The sequence below is a fragment of the Hyaena hyaena genome, unplaced genomic scaffold, assembly GCF_003009895.1.
Source record: "Hyaena hyaena isolate Hyena2069 unplaced genomic scaffold, ASM300989v1 scaffold_927, whole genome shotgun sequence".
Classification (NCBI taxonomy): Eukaryota; Metazoa; Chordata; class Mammalia; order Carnivora; family Hyaenidae; genus Hyaena; species Hyaena hyaena.
Window position 1 is genome coordinate 401,249 of NW_024081558.1, and position 7,126 is coordinate 408,374.

General features: G+C 39.4%; 1 long non-coding RNA gene across 1 annotated transcript; it reads right to left on the minus strand.

The window, feature by feature from the left end:
* Positions 1 to 787: 787 nt before the first annotated feature.
* Positions 788 to 6,875, minus strand: LOC120222918. Its single transcript, XR_005526141.1, has 3 exons — positions 6,810 to 6,875; positions 4,892 to 4,973; positions 788 to 864 (listed from the first exon to the last, which is right to left on the minus strand). It is a non-coding gene; the product is annotated as an uncharacterized LOC120222918 (long non-coding RNA).
* Between the last annotated feature and the right edge of the window lie 251 nt (positions 6,876 to 7,126).

The following is a 7,126-nucleotide window of genomic DNA, read 5'->3' on the forward strand; positions in this document are numbered from 1 at the left end:
GAGAATGCAGTTATTTCTGTTACCATCGACTCCCAGAGACAAAGGGAACATTTTGTTAGTGACTCTCTTCTTCACATTCACAAGGTTAGTCTGGAGGTAATTTTAGCATCTCTGATCATGGGTAGAATTCACTTAAGCTTCTGACATTTTCTGGCTCTTTGTAACCCCATGGGCCAGGACTGCCCACACATAACAGGTGATTTGCCCACACAAAGAAAGCACAAAACAGTTTCTGCCTTAACAATGAAGTCCTCCAGCCATATTTTCTGATGTTTTCCCTTGTTGCCAATCTGTCCTGTCATTCTCTGGATCCTGCCTAATAATCCTCCCCTGTACATGGATGGAACAGCCTGCCAGCCTGCCCACCCATCTCTCCATCAGGCCCAACTATCCACCCACCTGCCTGCTTGTCTGCCCACCTGCTCGCCTGAGCTATGGATCGGGCTTTGTTCATCTGACACATGATTTTTCTTTGTTCTATTTTGTTTCTGTTTTTGTAGAGAATAAACTTTGCAGAGTTTTTGTTTTGTTTTGTTTTTCCAATTTGAGCAAATGTGACCCACAACATCTCCCTCACCTTTTGCTTTAGTTTGTTATAAGTAGCAAGTATGAAATCAATGTTCTCCTGAAACTCATGCTATGCAATAAACATGAAACTATTTTTAGTAAATTGGACATTTTAAAAATTCAGCTGTAGTTGAAATTTAAAGGGTTTCTGGGATAAACATTTACATATTGAAAAGGATTCATTTATGCTATGAATCCTTTCCTAATGTATAGTTTTCATACCTTTAGACGGATCTTCTTAAAGTGGACCACTCCAGCAGCTTGAGCATAACTTCTGTCATTCATAATCCTTCTCATCTATGGAAGGAGGATAATTTCACTATTACTGGTCATTACCATAGCATTTACCAGTATAGAACTATATTGAATAGAGAAAGCCCTCTCCACAGCCTCCCAGCTGTGAAAGCCTACAGGGTTCAATCCTGAACTGGTGTCTTCTGGATGACATAAATGTCAAGAGTCATAAATTTCTATGTTGAAGATGTTTTCTGCCTGAAGGTCCCAACAATCTAGAGTAATACCAGGACTCTATACATAAAACAAGCACAATGTGGTACAATGAAACCAATCATTTCTGTCAAGTTAATGAATATGCCAACTGAGAAATGAAAAGTCCATCTGCAGCAACTGGTACTGTCTGAAATGAGTGCATCAGCTGTGCCCCAGTTTAATGCACAGGCTGAATATAGAAATGGCCTATATACCGCTAACATTTTCTTCCACACAAAGAAGACTATGATTTTGTTTACATGACAGCCAAAGGAGGGTATTCTTTCCTTCTTAGAGTCATCAAAGTGCTCCACATTTTCCTATATTTTCCAGTGCCCCTATAGCAACAAGTCCTTTGAATCCTCATTTTAAAGATATGTTATTAAAATAAAACCAACCAGTTGTTTAGTCCTCCGATCTAGGTTTCTGGGAAACAAACTGCTGGACTCTGGAGCTTACTGATGATGTAATAGGCTCAGAACAAACATGGGGCTAGTCCGCCATGGCAGTTACATATGAGCAGAATATATTAAAGAGTGTCAATTTTCATCATCTAGTAGATAATTAAGTTTCAGTATGTCTATATTTTAAACTTACTTTTAAAAGATACTGAATTATAACTATCCTGGGGTCAGGGAGTACATCAAATGTACGTTTGTAATTCCCATAGTACATCCTATAGAGAACTGCACATAACAGGTGCACAATTAATCCCTAAGATAGTCATAGAATATCAAAGTTGAACCCCAGGGAACCCTTAAAATTGTACTGGTCCAACATTTTTCTGAAGTTTTCTTTCCTTCCTTCCTTCCTTCCTTCCTTCTTTCTTTCCTTCCTTCCTTCCTTCTTTCTCTCTCTCTCTTTCTTTCCCTCCCTCCCTTCCTCCCTCCCTCCCTCCCTCCCTTCCTTCCTTCCTTCCTATTGAGAGAGAGAGAGAGATTGAGAATGAGTAGAGGAAAGGCAAAGATAGAGAGAGAATCTGAAGCAGTCCCCATGTTGTCAGAGCAGAGCCTGACCCAGGGCTCAAACTCATGAACTGTGAGATCATGACCTGAACTGAACTCAAGAGTCAGATACTCAATTGACTGAACCACTCAGGTGCCCCTGAAGTATGAATTCTTTTAAATATCTGACACAAAACATCTGCTCAGTCTTTTCATGGATGCTTCTAAAGTTAGGGAAGTCACTGCCTTCTAGGCAAGTCCATTCAAAGTTGGGGAGTTTTGACTTACTTAATGAAAAAAGGTATAAAACAAACACTAGAGAAATACAGAAAAGTATATCCAGTAGATGGATAGCACTCTCGTGATCAAAATCAACATGTTAAACTCCATGATCAATTATTATAATCAGCTCCTTGCATGTATCTACAATTCGCTTGCCTCTCTTTAGCTGTATTCTACTCCATTGACTAAATAACAACCCTGCTGAAGTACATCTCTCCAACCGTCCATGCTCGCACATTCTGCTGTACATGTACGAGTAAAATACAGATCTAGGATAATTGGTCACCCTTTAAATTCATGAACCTCAGAGGGATCCTAAGGATGTACGACATTCTACCCTTGACCAATTACTTCTCCCACTCTTCTGAATGACTTTCAGGCCTCTCTTCTTTCCTCAAAACTTCAAGTATTCTCCCCATCCCTATTTACAGTGGATCACCTTCTTTCCTATTTCACTGGAAAAAAAATAGATGTACTACAAAGAGAAATTCCTCATTTCCCCAATTGTATCTACCCAACTACTGGCATCTGTGCTCATAAAGCATCCTTGAACCAAGGCTAATCCCTCCAGTTATATATTAGCTCCAACCTCTTTTGACTTTTAAGGTTTTATCATCAATTTCCCCCTCCCTACTTGGATCATTACCCTGAATATACACATGGTAATATTTCCCTCAACCCTTTCTATATCCTCTTCCTGCTTCTGCTATCTCATTTTTCTCATTCTTTTTACAACAAAACTCCTTGAAAAAAAACTGTCTATACTCTGCAGCTCTTTTTTCCTTCCACACCCCTTCAAACCATTTCAGTCACACTTTCCCCTATATCATCATTACAAGGACTATTTTCTTAACAAAATTATTTTGTCAAGTACATATCATCATCATTTTTAATAATCTCTTAATAGCATTTGTCAGGGACACGTGGGTGGCTCAGTTAGTTAAGCACTGGACATTGGCTTAGGTCATGATCTCATGGTTCATGAGTTCAAGTCCCTCTTTGGGCTCTGTGCTGACTATGCAGAGCCTGCTTGGGATTCTCTCTCTCTCTCTGTCCCTCCCCCCACTTGCTCTCTCTCACTCTTTCTCTCTCAAAATAAATAAACAAAAAAAATTGCATTTGGCATAGTTGATAACTCTCCCTTTCTCTAAATATTTTCTTCACTTGGTGAGGTAGCTGTGATCAGTTCTTTTCCTTCCTTTAAGTCCATGCCACTCCCCTGCTAAGAAATAGTGTCTATTCCTCCACTTCCTTGAATCTACGCTAGTCTGTCATTGCTTTGACTAACAGAATATGCTTTGACTAATAGAAATAACACTTTAAGTTCCAGATCTAACTTTTAAGAGGACTGGCAGTTCCTGTTTCTTGCCCCCTTGAACGCTGAGCTAAGAAAGCCAGGAGGCCACATGGAACAGTACTGAGGTGCCAGACATGTGAGTAAAAAAATAACTTTGGTCTTTCAGCCCAGTCAAGCCTTCAATGACTACAGATCCAGCCAAGATCTGACTTCAGCCAGATGTGTAAAGCCTCCATGATGGGGCCCCCGGTACCTGTCAGACACATCCTGTCACCCTTCCTCTTTGCTCATTCTGCTCTATCATGTTGGTTTCCTTGACACCCCTCAAAAGTGCCCAGCTTGTCCCAACTTCAGAGGGCCTTTGCCTTGGCCTTCTGCCTTCAACATTCTTCCCCTTAACAGCAGCCCCTCCCCTCCTTTCAGGGTTTTTTTTTTTTTTTTTTGAGTTTATTTATTTTGAGAGAGAGAGAAAGAGATTAAGGGGGGGAGGAGCAGAGAGAGAGGGAGACAGAGAATCCCAAGGAGGCTCTGCGCTGTCAGCACAGAGCCTGATGTGGGGCTTGAACTCAGAAACCATGAGATCACCTGAGCTGAAATGAAGAGTCAGAGGCTCAGCTGACTGAGCCACTCAGGCACCACTTCCCTTTCAGTGTTGATGCAAATATCAACTCCTCTGCTAGACCTTTTCTTATCACTCTCTCTAAAATTACTGTTCCCAAGACACTTCATATTCTTTTTACCTATTTTATTTTTCTTCTTAGCACTTGTCACTAAAATAGTGTATATTTGCTTACTTTTCCTGTTATTTATCTACACCACTCTAATGCACACTCCAGGAAGGAGCAGATTTTTGTCTGCTTCATTCTGTTGTTTCTCAGCACCTAGAGAGCATTGTCTGTTACCTAGAAGATGCTCAGTAAGTACTCATTGAATGAACAAATACATTATTTTTCTGAAATAAAATAAACACACATGAGCTGAATTTCACTGTCTGGCACATATAAATTGCCCAATAAATATCCACCGAATTAATGAATTATTTTCCTAAGATTTAAAACACAAAATACATGAGCAAAAATTTCATTGCAGTGAATTAGAGACACTGTTTCACTGCAAATGTGGAGAGTATATCATTCTGCAAGTAGATCATAACTGGGGCTGTTTCTCACATAGATATTTTCAAAATAATGGTATATTCTTCAACCTTCATGTGTGATGTCTGTTTCTTATCACTAATATATTGGATAGCCTATCTTTGACTGCTAATCATAATAGAATTCAATTAAAATACATTAAAGGGGAAATTCCCTACCTTATTTCTTGGCAGAAGAAAACGACTCCAACTCACTCATTCACTTTGTGATGAAGTTCATTTGTTCAGGTAGTATATCAGACTTAAATGAGAGAAAGAAAAAGGGAAAAAAGGATAAGCTTAAGCATTTAAACTCTCTTTTCTTAATTCCTATAGATGGAGAAGGTACATCTTTAGTCACTCGAGCCCTGTAGTTTCTGATGCCAAAAATTCCACTCCTCGTTCCTCCCACTCTTCTTGACATATATTTAAAACAGCCAAATGTAAAAGGAACTCACCATATCTTCACGAGGGGAGGAAGCTGTGCATTCCCTTTACTGTATCCTGGGATATTTTTAGCACATTTAAAGAACAGATTTTGACAATAGCAAAATAGGGCTGTTTGAGAACTAGTTATTTAAACCCCTGCTGAATGTATCCTGACAAAAATTAGAGAGTTTTATTAATTAGATAGCCTGAGGAGAGAATTAAAATCTTGAATCACCACCCTGTGTGCCAAAATAAGTTGAAATCTTCAAACTTAGGCTTGTAATTAGAAGGTCCTAGGGAGAGAGCCAGGGTATTCACTATTCATATCGAGGAACCTGGCTGGCAGCACACGTTAGTGAGAGAAACTGTAGCAGCCAGTTCAGAACGACAAAGAAAAAAAATGGGTGTCATTGAAAATCTGTGCGCCTGACTTCAATCTCCAAGAAACCAGGACAAGGAGTTGGAATTTACTGCTTTGAAAAACAGGGGACTGTGACATTGTCTTTCCAATTTACACTGAAGCCTTGGTGCCATTATCTGTACAAAGGGTAGAAAAGGCAAAGTTTAATTGCCCCACTGTTTTCTTAAGGATAAAAAGGTAGGGATGAGAAATCAATGGAATCCTTTCCCAAGCTCCAGCAGGCAATATTTTTATCTAATAATCTGTACTGGAGCTCCAGTGATTTTCATGCAACTTCAAATATTCTCTAGAATAAAGTACCATGTTGTAGCTCCCATAAATGAGAATGCTTACTTTTCAAAAATATGACATTTTTGAAATCATTTGCATTTTAAAGGTCTAGGGAATTTTAATCACTGATCAGTTTTAACCCACGTTTCCTGCAAGCGAACATGAGCATACACCCTCGACTTTGCCATCCTCATAAAAATTCTCTGTTAAGCTCTGGCTTTCATGTGTTTTTAAAATGGCTCAGCCCCCCTGCAGCTCTCATTGGCCTGCTTTCCCAAGTGGTCCCCCTGCTTGGAAGATGAAAGGCCCTCTCCACCTCAGCCAGGGCTCACTTCCGCTTACACACTAGTGGAAAATAACTTAAAGATGGAACAGGAATTGAATATACAGGCTGACCTTGAGCTGGCACAATGCATTTCCTCACAGGGGCTTTTCAGTTCTCGTGTGGTCTTTATTCCCACTGGGAAAAGCCACCTGATACTCAAATTTCTTTAATTAAAACATATTGTACTGCTTCATATCTATCCAGTCATTATGGAATATAAGAAGCCAACTTATTTCATGGCATAATAGTTTTGGATTCTGGAGTCAGGCTGCCTACATTCAAATCCCACCTCCTCTTGAGGAAGTTACTTAACCTTTCTGTGTCCTGTTTCCTCATCTATAAGATGAGAAATATTGCTTCTATAAAATGGGAATATTATCTATTTCAAGGGATTGTTGTAAATATTAAATAAGTAAATATGCATAAAATATTCTATAAGCATAAGCTATGATTATCTTATATATCCCTTTTACTAACATAGTAAGATAAGTAGGATTAAGAGATACTGTTAGGGCTGTTAATGACATTTAATGCCTTCAGGATTAAAACCACATAAAAATTCTGTGATACCTACTGGTTCATGGGTATTGACCATTGCTATGGTCTGAATATTCTTGTCCCTCCACTCCCAATTTATATGTTGAAATCTTAACCCTCAAAGTTGATGGTATTAGGAAGGTGGGGCTTTTGGGAGGTGAGCAGTAGGTCATAGGGGTCGAGCCCTCATAAAGACAATTAATATGTTATAAAAGAGACCTCGCAGAGATCCCTAGACCCTTCTTCCATGTGAAGACACAGCCAAAGGTCAGCAGTCTGCAGCCTGAAAGGGGGTTCTCATCTGACCATGCTGGCATTCCGATCTTGGATTCCCAGCCTCCAGAACTGTAAGAAACAAATTTCTGTGGTTTATAAGCCATCCAGTCTGTGGTATTTTATTATAGAATCCTGAAAGGATTAAGGCAACCATTTT